Source organism: Schistocerca americana, chromosome 3 (assembly GCF_021461395.2).
Source record: "Schistocerca americana isolate TAMUIC-IGC-003095 chromosome 3, iqSchAmer2.1, whole genome shotgun sequence".
Lineage (NCBI taxonomy): Eukaryota > Metazoa > Arthropoda > Insecta > Orthoptera > Acrididae > Schistocerca > Schistocerca americana.
The window spans coordinates 570,880,774-570,895,251 of record NC_060121.1 but is presented as its reverse complement, the minus strand read 5'-3'; positions in this window follow the sequence as shown (position 1 = coordinate 570,895,251).

Here is a 14,478-nt window from a genome sequence, read left to right as displayed (position 1 = left end):
AGAATAAAAAAGGGAAAGCTATGTTGTCTTTTTAGAATAGACCCCAAACTTTCATCTTTATTAATTTATGCGTTCTAGTTATGTGATAGCAGCATTTCTGATGATTTTTGTTACGGTCTGGACCTGATATTAGCTGCCTTACAGGGCCAGGGTCATATTTATTTAGAATGTCTATTTGACATCCTGGGCTTGAGAAGACAGTTCAGATGTTTTGTCCATTTGCACACTAAGTGATAATGTAAGTTTGCACACATTAGTACACTCACTGTGCAGATACAAAGGTCAATCCTACAGATGTACAAGACACTGACAAGATAAAAGTCAAGGAATGTCTCCTAATGTCATGTCCTCCCTCCTTTTGCTCAGTGTAGGCAGCAACTCGACGAAACAAGGACTCGAATAGTCATCAGTAGTCCCTTGCAGAAACATTGAGCCATGATGACTCTGTAGCTGTCCATAATTGCGAAAGTGGTACCGGTGAAGGATTTTGTGCAAGAACTAAACTCTCGATTATGTCACATAAACGTTCTATGAAATTCATGTTGAGGGATCTGGGTGGCCAGATCATTCGTTTGAATTGTCCAGAATGTTCTTCAAATCAACTGCGAACAGTTGTGCCATGGGGACAAGGCACATTGTCATCGATAAAAATTACATAATTTTTTGAGAACATGAAGTCCATTAATGGCTGCAAATGGTCTCCAAGTAGCCGAAAATAACCATTTCCAGTTAGATATCGTTTCATTTCATGCAAACACAGCGCACACCATTATGGAACAACTAGTTTGTGCAGTGCCTTGTTGACAACTTGGGACCATGGCTTTGTGGGGTCTGCACCACACTATCCCTATCAGCAGCTCTTACCAGCTGAAATAGGGACTCATCTGACGAGGCCACCGTTTTCATTGCCTAGGGTCCTACTCCAAAGTCAGAAGCCCAGGAGAGGCACTGCTGGCGATATCACCCACGTCAGTCGTCAGCTACCACAGCCCACAAACGCCAAATTTCAAAACACTGTCCTAACGGATACGTTCGTCATAAGTCTCGCATTGATTTCTGTGGTTATTTCACGCAGTGTTGCTTGTCTGTTAGTACTGACAACTCAACTCTATGCAAATGCCGCTGCTCTCGGCCATTAAGTGGAGATAGTCGGACACTGCATAGTCTGCAGTGATAATTAATACCTGACATTCTTTATTTTCAGCATGCTGCTGGCACTGTGAATCTCAGAACACTGAATTCCCAAACGATTTTCGAAATGGACTGTCCCACACGTCTAGCTCCAACTACCACTATGCGCTCAAAGTCTGTTAATTCCCGTGCGGCCGTGATCACGCCGCAAATCTTTTCACGTGGCTCACATGGTACACATGACAACTCCGTCAGTGCACTCCCCTTTTATAACTGGTGTACGCTTTACTACCGCCATCTGTATATGTGTTTATCGCTATCCCATGAATTTTGTCACCTCAGTGTAAGTGTGTATACGTAGGCCTCTCTCTCTCTCTCTCTCTCTTTCTCTCTCTCTCTTTCTCTCTCTCTCTCTTTCATAGCGCTTATCCCGTCGAATGGGGCCCCTTTTTTCATAATTTGGCCAATTTATCCTTACTTAACTTCGTGACTGGTTGTCCTTCCCATAACCACAGTCGTCAAGGTAACCTGAGAGAAGGAAGATAAGTGCTTCGACTTTCTTGCATTGTGTAAACTTTGTTCTGCTGAGGTTTTCCACCTCGGCTGTTTTTCACAAGTATTCAATTTATTACATCATGCACGATTGAGCAATTTCGGCCTTACAGGCCATTTTCAAGTGCAGTAGGTGTCGATATGGTGGATAATTATCCCATTAATAAACGACGATATATCCTACCTGAAAGCGAGTACATAAAGAGCTTGCGTCAGAATTTCATTATAGGACACTACATGTGTTCGCTTTCGTTGTCGAACACCAACTATCAGATCGGCTATATCACCATTTGTTAACAGGATAACTGTACACCATTTCGACACCTACTGCGCTTGAAAATGGCGTGTCCAATTGTACAGGTCATAGGAAACTCAATACTTGAGAGAAACAGACAAGGTGGAAGATTTCAAACTGTCCTTTAATGTATTGTAACTGTTTGTCTATCGTATTTTCATGGAGCTCGGATTGCAAACCTGTCCATAATTTGCTTACAAATGTGTTAAGAACAGCCTAAAAACCGTAAAAATCGTACTCTTGCTGGCCAGTGTATCTGATCAATGGTCACTAACCCGCCATGCTGAGTCGACCAGGATCTTGCTCACCTCCCTGTCTCGTACACCATTAGAGTAGATGAAGATATATTCTACTAAAACACACGAAAATGGTAACTTCTCCCTCCGTCTCGTACGCTATTCGAGTAGTTGAAGGTACATTCTACTAAAACATATGAAAATGGTAACTTCTCCCTCTGTTTCGATGGTGACAGAACATCGAGAAAAATCCTAGAAGGATGTCATTGCGAGAGATTGACTCCATACTAATTCCAAAGCTGCATTCAAGTAATATGTTTTCACGTTCACATGCACTACATTGCATTTGTTCATATCGACAGTCTTTTACTATTCACTGCAATAACTGCTAATCAGCTGCCTTTCGCAATGAGCAGTGTCAAAAAAATCGCTTGTGTTATCTCCCGCCAATATGCACAAATCACCCCCTCCTGTCCACCTCCTTCAGTATGCTGGTAACATCGCTTTCCTCACCTTCTATCCAGTGCTCCAGAAATCCCAAAGATCCCTTCAAATCCACTTTAATCAGTTTACCTCCTGGTGTAACCAAAGGCTTCTTTATATTAACCTCTCCAAAACCGTGGCAATAATTATAGGCTGCATCAGCCACACCTTCCGTCTCCATGGCTTCTACCTCACAAGTTACCACCTTTCCATCCAGCTAAATAACACACTTAAATACATGGGGTTTCATATAATGCCGCCAATTTTGGTCCAATCGTAGACGCTTCTACAGAAATATGGAAGACCTGTGCAGAATTTTTTCTCCTGTTTTGGATGAATACCATAGAAGTTGTATATGAAGTAAATTTCATGAAAAAGATTTTTTATACATACTATATGTTGGAACAATTATGTATTAATTACAGAAAGGGATACAGCTAGTATTAAACTTCAGGAACCTGTAATAGTTGTTAGTTCTAAAGCATCAAGTGTATTGTCATCTGAAGAGTAAGTGACTGCGTAGGTCATAAATGTGCTGTCTTCTCCCTGATATCGCAAATTTTTGAACTACTAAGATTCTCTCTCCAACATCTGAAGTGTCAAGCCTCTGGTGTACGTATATGATGGAATAAAAATTATACAAGTTGCAAAAATATCTTATTTATTAGTATGTATTTTGATACTACTTTTAAGCATTGTTAATACAGATTTTGCATTTCCTGAACTAAGGGAAATAAATCACCTTTGTTAAAAAAATTGTCATTCCCTTTTTTCTACACCAACCCCAATCATCACACTGCAATACTTTCCAAATAACTGTTTTTTGTATGCTTTAAATTCAGCGTGTATTTCATGTAAACAAATTGGAGGACTAATAGGAATGCAATGTGTAAACTCCACCTGTATGCAAATTCTGTTTATAGAAGTAATTCTAGCAGACTTAGGTATAGCACACATATACACACCTATAACTACATTTAACTCCTCCTCCTCATTGTGAACTTCATTTCCCAATAGATACCTGACTATCATTGATGATCAGTTTAACATACCTTTGCCAAAGACTGACTCAGTCCACAGCGATGCATACTACACTGAAGGGAACAAGGAAGTTCATGACACTTGGACGCTTTAAATGTATCACTGCGTTAGGTCTAAAGATGCTAACTTCTTCAAATTAACCCCAAACATCTTGACAATGGATGGTCTGTTGCTGCCAGAGATATTGATGTTACAAAGGAATGGACTGCACTCAGTTCTCATGCAATACTTGATGTTTTTCAGCTTGTTGCACAGTTGATTCTACTCCATATAACTGAACTGCAACTTTGTAACCCATCAGACGTTCTCTGTTTCTACTATAATTCCTAAGTCAAAATGGCTCAAATGGCTCTGAGCACTATGGGACTTAACATCTGAGGTCATCAGTCCCATAGAACTTAGAACTACTTAAACCTAACTAACATAAGGACTTCACACCTTTGAAGACGGTGCTCCATCTTTTGTATTCCTAAGTTGATGAAGTCTCCTACCAACCTGTTGAGGAAGCGTGTGACCTCTGCTCGGACTTCATCGCCGCTCTTGAAGCGTTTGCCGCCTAAGTGTTCCTTGGGGAAGAGGTGATAATCGCTGGGGGCTAAGTCCGGGCTGTATGGGGGATGGGGCATAACAGTCCACCCAAATTCCTTCAAAAGCTCCTGTGTTTGTTGAGCAACGTAGAGTCGAGCGTTGTCGTGAAGAAGCACTACCCCCAGAGCACGCAGAAGTGCCGCAAAACGACACAGCATAGACTCGACTAATCGCCCACATCTCGTGGTCGTGCGGTAGCGTTCTCGCTTCCCACGCCCGGGTTCCCGGGTTCGATTCCCGGCGGGGTCAGGGATTTTCTCTGCCTCGTGATGGCTGGGTGTTGTGTGATGTCCTTAGGTTAGTTAGGTTTAAGTAGTTCTAAGTTCTAGGGGACTGATGACCATAGATGTTAAGTCCCATAGTGCTCAGAGCCATTTTTTTTAGACTCGACTAATGTCTGAAGTAGTGCTGGAGGGAACTAACACCATGAATCCTGCAGGGCTGTCCACAAATACTTAAGAGTACGTGGGGATGGAGATCTCTTCTGAACAGCACGTTGCAAGGCATCCCATATATGTTCAATAATGTTCATGTCTGGGGGAGTTTGATGGCCAGCAGAAGTGTTTAAACTCAGAAGAGTGTTCCTGAAGTCACTTTGTGGCAGTTGTGAAGGTGTGGTGTGTCGCATTATCCTGCTGGAATTGCCCAAGTCATTCGGAATGCACAGTGGACATAAATTGATGCAGGTGATCAGACAAGATGCTAAAGCACGTGTCACCTGTCAGGGTCATATCTAGACTATCGTGAGTCCCATATGACTCAAGCTGCACACGCCCCACACCATTGCAGAGCCACCACCAGCTTGAACAGTCCCCTGCTGACACGCAGGGTCCATGGATTCATAAGCTTGTCTCCAAACCCGTACACGTCCATCCGCTCGATACAATTTGAAACGAGACTCGTCAGACCAGGCAGCATGTTTCCAGTCATCAACAGTCCAATGTCGGTGTTGACAGGTAGAGGCGAGGCGTTAAGCTTTGTGTCATACAATCATCAAGAGTGCACGAGTGGGCCTTCGGCTCCGAAAGCCCATATCGATGATGTTTCGTTGAATGGTTCGTACGCTAATACTTGTTGATGGCCCAGCATTGAAATCTGCAGCAATTGGCGAAAGGGTTGCACTGCCGTCACGTTGAACCGTTCTCTTCAGTCACCGTTGGCCCTGTTCTTGCAGGATCTTTTTCCTGCAGCAGCGATGTCAGAGGTTTGAAGTTTTAGCGGATTTCTGATATTCACGGTACACTCGTGAAATGGTCGTACGGAAAAATCCCCACTTCATCGCTACCTCGGAGGTACTGTATCCCGTCGCTTGTGCGGCGACTGTAACACCACGGTCAGACTCACTTAAATCTTGATAATCTGCCATTGTAGCAGCAGTAACCGATCCTACAACTGCGCTAGACATTTGTGTCTTACACAGGCGTTGCCGACCGTAGTCCAGTATTGAGCCTGTTTACATATCTCTGTATTTGAATAAGCGTGCCTATGCCAGTCTTTTCTGGCGCTTCAGTGTATTAAAGGGCCACGTAACCCTCGGAACATTTTGTTCTACATTAATCGTCCTACTATATGTTGCTTAAAAGTTAACAGTATTTATATCAAAATTGAAATTGTCAGGGTTAATAAAGGTGATAAATTTGGAAACTTGTGGTAAGGTCTTATGGGACCAAAATGCTGAGGTCATCGGTCCCTAAGCTTACGCACTGCTTAATATAACTTAAACAAACTTTCACTAAGGACAACACACACGCACCTATGCACAAGGGAGGACTCGAACGTCCGACTGGGGAAGCCGCGCCGACCGTGACAAGGCGCCCCAGACCGCGTAGCAGTAAAGGTGATATTCGATGTTGTTGATTTTTAAAGTGAAACAGAGGAATGTTGTAGCACAAATTAAAAAAAATTACAAATTTGTCGATAGCGCTAGAAAACCCAATTTCTTGAAGAACAAAAGGTAAAATTTTTAAAAGAAATGCAAACAAAAACTTATCAAACGTCACTTCAACACTTCTGACATTATATAAAACATATTTTTACTAGTTGCAGACAGCTTTCGCAGCCGGCCGGGGTGGCCGAGCGGTTCTAGGCGCTACAGTCTGGGACCGCGCGACCGCTACGGTCGCAGGTTCGAATCCTGCCTCGGGCATGGATGTGTGTGATGTCCTTAGATTAGTTAGGGAGATGTTGAAAATTTGTGCTGCATCGGGATTCGAACCCGGGTTTCCTGCTCACTAGGTAAATGCTCTGAGTATGGAGCCATTGAAACTGTACAGACCATCCTAGTACCCCTCCCATCAGACGCGAATCCTCAACCTATTCACACACTACTGATGTGGCGCCCTTGCCCAATATCTTCATTACTCGCGGCATTTCCCCGATTCCCGTAGGAGTTCGAGCCTTGTGTGCATCTGCGCTGAAGAGATCATTGGCCGTCTCGCCTTAAATTTATACAGGTGTTTGGCGTCTGTCGTTTTGGACATGTTCGAAAGATCAGACATCATTCAGCAGTCATCGTGAATGATGATAAAAAGGAATTACAGATATTGACTGCAAGCAGCCATTGATTGAAATCAATGGGAAAAGTTTAAAATGTCAGAGCTTCTGAACTATTGCAGTTAGTGATTACCAGGAGATTTAGCTTAGGCCTCTTTTGTGTGATACCTTCTTCGGTCCATGACAATAGCTTAGTGCATCCAAGTTTGTGTAGGCAGTTGGTGAACGGTAGACCTTATCAACCGCAATCCTGCCTCGGGCATGGATGTGTGTGATGTCCTTAGATTAGTTAGGGAGATGTTGAAAATTTGTGCTGCATCGGGATTTGAACCCGGGTTTCCTGCTCACTAGCTATTTAAGGAACCAAGTGTGTTCATTTAGCAGTTAACGTAAGGCCCTGATGAAGGCTAGCTGCAACGCTGGCCGAAACGTTGGCGCATTTTAAATTATGACGATGCGGTCTGATACCCTGAAGAATTTTATTGAAGAAGACAACGGCCGCGGAAGCCTACGCTTACAGTTTAAAGCCACACTATAGAAGTTACGCTGTAACCTGTGGGGCACGTTAAAAGTTTCATTTCCTCACTGCTGACTACGTAGCCAGACGACAGACATCTTCGAAGCCACCTGGTCCGCGCCTCTGTTTAGGAAAGCCGTGCTAATCCTCCGACAGAGACATTCACTTTGCACTGTTGAGAACGTGCTGTTAACAACGTGGCAGGTACCCTTTGCTTCTACGACAGGCAATAAAGCACGTGGTTATCATTGCATCTCCCGCACACCGGTATATCGGTTGTTAAAAGTTGCAACTGTATTATCTAATGTCCAACATGGTTTTCGAAAAGGCAACTCATGCTCGAAACGTATGTTTACCATGAAAAGGCGTTTGATAAAGTAAATCGAAACAAGCTGCAGGAAATTTTAAGAAACAGAGCTGTACAGAGTTTATATATGAATAACAAAATACAAAAACAATAGCAGGCAGCAGACAAAATATGGCTGAAGTAAACCATGGAGCTATAAGGGTGTCGCCTCCCACCACTGGTGTACAGAAAATAAACTTTTCAAAATTAAGGGTGTGGGTGTTAGTACAGTACTTTTTGCTGGCGACCAAGTAATGGTAAGTCAGAATGAAACTGATTTAGAAGAAGCAGTCTTTAATGTATGTAAAATAGCCAGAGAGTACAATCTGAAAGTCTCCATCAGAAAGACAAAATCAATGACATTTTTAGGACACCAGCCGATGCGAGTTAAGATTGAAAATGACATGTGGTCTCCACCGTTCAAGATAATCTGTAGAGGTGCCAACGCTATGAAAGGCATCATTACTGATAAAACACTTGCAACAGAGATTGTTTTGTATTTTTGGAAGCTATGTGTGTTTCTGTCTCTCAAATTTACCGATATCCTAGAATACTCACGAATATAATCTATTCGTTACTGACTCGTACACTGCAGATATATAATTACTCTCGCAACCCAGGAGTGGCCACACAAAGCAACAATTGTCATCATTTCAACTTTAATAACTGCCGCAGGCTATTAATTGTATCCTTTGAAAGAAGGATATAAGAGGAATCTAAATGTATTGGATCAAACATATGTGTTTGAATCACCACTTAAAGGATCTCCTAAAAGCTTTCCCGGAATCTCTTTCCTGGAATTCAATAAAACCGCTATTAAATCTAAGGCAGATTTTTCAAGCCACTCACAACAGAGGTGCTCTAAAATACCAAGCCGTTGTCATCCAGCGTATGTCTTATGGAGTTTTTAGAAACACGTTGATTTAGCAAAAGAATAAAATGGCAGTACTGTGTAGCAGTATACTAAATGGCAGCATACCTTGGAGCATTTATGATCTAGGAAAGTGTCCTTTCCAAAATGGGTAGGCATTCCTTTAATGAAAAGATCGGATCATGATACCTGACCATATTATAGATGAAAGCAAATGATATCCTGTTCGCAAGTGCATCTTGAATTACTGAAAATGGCAATGCTGTGCGACATACCTGATCCTCGTCATCACTAACAGAAATGGCAGAGAAGCTGCTGCTGGCCGATAGATGATTGTCAGCATTAGTAAGGCCCATTCAGATTTCATCAGTCAAGGTGTTGGTGATGCTGACACTCGCAGGTCTAGTGATAGTGATGTAGCCATCAATGGTGTAGGTGACATCATTGCCGCTCAGGACGGTCCAGGCAGGGGCGAGCATATCTGCAGGTGTGCTGCTGCATGCGACTGCCCGGATGCTGGCGATATCTGTGTCTGGATGAGGGTGCGGGTGCTAACGGTCATGATGCCATAGCTGGAAGTGGCAGGCTTAAATTGTTCAGCATTTCTGAAACACCATGAGAAATTTTTCTTACACATGAAAGGGAGTCTGATACTTACAAACTCTTCCTTGAACGAATAAGTCAAGTGTGTACATTCCTCCTCAAGCTTTTTCTGTAGCATGTCCATGCCCTTGTCAGCACCACCTGTGATATCAGGTTGAAAGTCCTGAAGCAAATCGTCGTCTAGGATCTGAATTGATTTTATCACATCGGGCCACCACCCCTGTGACACTGACAGTGCAGTGAACCGGCACAATAGAAAAAACAGCAGTCTATAAGTTTATATACATACACATATATGATGCTTACACATGCATTAAAAATCGAAAGGCTACTGTGATGGTGTGAGCTGGCTCACCCAAACATAGTGGCCCATAACGTAGTGTCTGCCTTGTTTGTGGCTCAAAAGAAAGAAATCCGTTGATAAGTACAAAAACACACACACACACACACACACACACACACACACACACATGCCGCGCGGGATTAGCCGAGTGGTCTAAGGCGCTGCAGTCATGGACTGTGCGGCTGATCCCGGCGGAGGTACGAGTCCTCCCTCGGCCATGGGTGTGTGTGTTTGTCCTTAGGATAATTTAGGTTAAGTAGTGTGTAAGCTTAGGGACTAATGACTTTAGCAGTTATGTCCCATAAGATTTCACACACATTTTTGAACACACACATACACACACCACACACACACACACACACACACACACACACACACACAGAGAGAGAGAGAGAGAGAGAGAGAGAGAGAGAGATACAGGATGACTCACATAAGACATAACACCCCTTTCCTTTAATGAACGGTTACACAGATCAAAACGCGGTTTTCGCGATGTTAGAGCGACGAGGGGCACTTTTTTTCTTTTTTGTTTGGTTAATTGTTTTAGCGCTGGTATTAATGGATATACTGAAGCAAGTCGGTTTTTTAAAAGTGGAACCGTATTCTTTCAGAAGTGCATTCGATAGCTCTTGAGAAGACAATTACAGTGATATAGCGTTTCTTAATGTAGACGTTGAAACCCTTCGTAAAAAAATTCGAGAAATGTCCTAGAGTGTGGACAGTTTGTACTTAAATAAATCATCTTCATCACCTTCACAAACGATGAAAGAACTATAATCCGTTCATCCTAAGAATAAACTTGATGTAAACACACATAAATGCGATGATTGGTCAGAAGCCGTAGCACACGTACACAGGTGTTGCTACGCTCTTGGAAGTAGGTCCTACTTATGTATTAGATATATTATTACTAATTGTAAGTTACGCTAAATGAAACTTTAAGATACTCAAATGTGTGTTTCTTAAAGGTAAAATACATGCTGTCGGACAACTGTCTATGCCTACACTGCTTTAAATTATATGATATGGAATTCATTCGGTGAAGTAAACAGTTTATTAATAATATTTTGATGACCACCAGTACACCGCAAAATAAAGGTCTTCTTAACCAAACGTCGTTTCATGCTGCACATAAGCGCGTAATGACAGTGTTTTACCAGCTACGTGCAACACGCTGTCGACTTATTTGACACTGGAAAGCGTTATTCTCTTCATAACGGGCAGCTCTTACCTGGATATGTGCATTACCACCCACTCTGCTTCACACGAAAAACAGTTGTTGCCTTACGTAACTAGAATCCATAAAATGTCCTCAAAAATCTTGGGCGTTATGCATGCATTAAAACGTTCGTATCCTTCTGTTTATGTAAGTTTCTCCATAAACCATCCTGGAATTTCGGAACTGTTCAGGTTTGGTTTTTATGCTAAAACGTATGTTTTTAGGACTAATGAAATATCTACATTCCAAGTGCAGTCAATTTCAACCCCATCCAGCTCGTTTATTAGTTTCTAAAACAGGACAGCGAATGTCTTATGTGTGAGATGTTACTATAGATTTTCCACTTCTCACAAATTCCCCCTCAAATAAAGAAAACTGCTGCTTAGATTGGTTCAAGCATATTGGCGCTGGATCGCAATTATTCTGATCGTATGATTGTTGTCGAACAGTGCTGAAGCAAAAGGTCTGTACGAGAAATATTCCTGACGAATGATTCGCTTCATCATAGTGGATTGGGGCACTTATGTTGAGCAGTATCATTGTTCTTGCATGGTTTCAAGTCCAGCAGTTTAAGGAACTGATGGTTCTTCGGTCTTAACACGTTGTGTTTTCGTTATAAAGTGTCGTGCTGCTGGATGCGTATGTTGGTTTTATACCATACGACCACCTTGCCTCAAATGTAACCATTATTATGACCTATTCGCTGTGAAAGTCGGCAAGATGCCCATCTTGGTCATCAGTATTCAACACAAGACGACTGGGAAGTAAATGACATTGCTTGGCGTCTCTACAATTCCTTATTCTGGGCTGATTGTAGGGACGAATGCATAGATTGCGTCAATTAGTTAACACTGCGATACAAATTCATTACAGTATTGCACTTGACCTGAGTTACACCAACTATTAGCATACTCACTAAATAAGCTGACTTATAAAATTCATTCTGATCCTTCTGCTATATTTGATCCTTTGAGGAATCCAGTGGTGATCATGTGGAACGTCCCCGCGTAAAGTCTGTTGACCCTTCGTCTTCCTTACTTCCGTTTTAAGCAGTTGCGTCTACATCTGCACGACTATTCTGCAATTCACAGTTAAGTTCCTGGCAGAGGGTTCACTGAAACACCTTCAAGATATTTCTCTACCGTTCCACTCTCGAACAGTATGCGGGAAAAACGAACACTTTACTCTTTCCGTGGGAGCTCTGATTTCTGTTATTTTATTATGATAGTCATTTTTCCCTAAGTAGATGGGAACCAACAAAAAATTTTTACACTCTGAGGAGAAAGTTTGTGATTCAAATTTCATGACAAGGTCCCATCCAAAAATAACGCCTTTCTTTTAATGACTGCCACCCTAATTCATGTATCATATCCGTGAAACTCTCTTCCCAATTTCGCGATATTAAAAAACAAGCTGCTCTCCTTTAAACTTTTTAAATGTCCTCCATCAATCCTATCTGAGGCGTATCCTACACTGCACAGCAATACTCCAGAACAGGGCAGACAAGCATAATGTAAGTAGTCACTTTAGTAGACCTGTTGCTTTTTCTAAGTTTTCTGCCAATAAATCACAATTTTTAGTTTGCGTTCCCCACATTATCGTTCCAGTTTAAGTTATTCGTAATTGTAACGCTTACGTATTTATTTCATTTCGCAGCCTTTAGATACGAGTTACTTTTGTATAACTGAAATTTAGCGGATTCTTTTAGTAGTCATGTGGATGACTTCACAGATTTCATTATTTAGAGTCAGTTGCCATTTTTCACACCATAGAGATATCTTGTTTAAATCATTTTGCAAATTGGTTTTAATAGTCTGATGACTTTACAAGATGACAAACGGCAGTATCATCTGCAGACAATCTAAGATGGCTGATCAGATTGTCTACTAATCGCGTATGTACACCAGGAAGAGCAGAGGGCCTATAACACTTCCTTGGCGGACGTCAGATGTTACTTCTGTTTACTCAATGACTTTCCGTCAAGTACTACAAACTATGGCATCTCTGGCTGGAAGCATAGAGTAGAAACATCTCTGGAGTGAGCATTCAGAAGCGCAGAATTGATTTTGTGTTGTCAACATCCGTTGCCACAATGGTCACGTGATCTCGGGACGCCGTAGATTTGTCCGACATTTGTCCTATAAATTTTGAATGTTGTCATATCGCTAGTAAACACAGATTCCCTTCGTAAGTGCTGTGGATTTAGTATAGACGTTTGCAGGCACCATAGCAGTTTACGTCTGATATTTGAAATAAATTGGGCTCTTAGCTTTGAAGAGCAAAATGAACGAGCATGACGTCACAGAAGCTTCACGTCAGCATGTATTTACAATGTCTTTCATGTCACATCTCGTCAAGTCGCTTAACACAGTACTGAACGGCGAAATTGGGGTTTTGAGTCACCATCCCTAATATGCATAAAATGTTAGAGTATAGTATCAGAACTGAGGAGCTAACAACGACAAAATTTGTCAATGGCCAAAGAAAACTTTATAACCTATGTTCTTGATCAATTATGTTTGGTAAATTACTGAGAAGTGAGACAACGTTTCAAAACATCGACAATTATTTGCTAGCGAAAATATATACATTCATACACATCAAAGAAAGCTTCAAACGAATTAATGAAACCTGTTAAACTTATCCATTATGTTTTTTCTTACGTAATTAATAACGTCATAAACAACTGTATTTTACTCATTCATTAAAGCTGACTTTTTTGCTTAAAATGTCATATGGGGAATTTGCTTCGTCTACTTATGTTCTTATACATATACATTGTAGGCGTCAGCGCCGACGTGTTATCGTAAAACCTAAATAACTTTTCGCCTTCAGACATACGACCTCGGTTGTGTAAGAAAGTGGAAAAAATATCCCAGTCGTCATGGAACATCTCCAATTTGTCACTAAAACAAAGCGCTATTATAAAATAAAGATTATGAAGAAACAACAGTACAAAATCCACTATTATAAGGAGAATGAGCGCTGTATAAATAGGTTAACTTATGTTAACAGACTGGTACCGTCAAAATTTTCTTCCCGAGAAACCTTGACGTACAGTGAAATGACGTAACGTTCCGTTGACGACCTGTGCGAATGCCTCCATTCGAAAGGTATTGTAGAATGTTTTGGTGTTATGTGACGAGACGTGACGTTACCTGATGGCGGACGCGAATTGGCGCTAAACAATCGACGTCGTCCCTAGATCACGTGACAATTCCAGTTTAATGTTGACAACATGCGCAGGACGCAATGCTCACTCCAGAGATATTTCTAATCTATGGCTGGAAGTCACAAACCCAGTCTCTTAACTGAGATGGTATAGTCATTCAGTTTCATTACAAATCGCTTTTGACGAACAGTATCAGAAGATTTTTGGAAATACATAAATACGGAATCTATTTGACATCCCTTGTCAACAGCATTCATTACTTCTTGAGAACAAAGAGCTAGTTATGCTTCACAAGAAAAATACTTTCCGAATCCATGTTAGCTATTTGTCAATAAATCACTTTCTTCGAGCTAACTCATAACCTTCGAACACATTATATGTTCCAAAATACTGCTGCAAATCGACGTTGGTGATATGGTTCAATAACTTAGCAACCTTCCCATATTTCCTTTCTTGGGCACTAGTGTGACTTTTGCAACTTTCCATAGGTACAGATCTTTGGACGAGCGAGTGGTTGTATATGCCTACTAAGTATGGAGCTACTGTATCAGCATACTTTGAAAGGAACCTGACTGGTATACCGCCTGG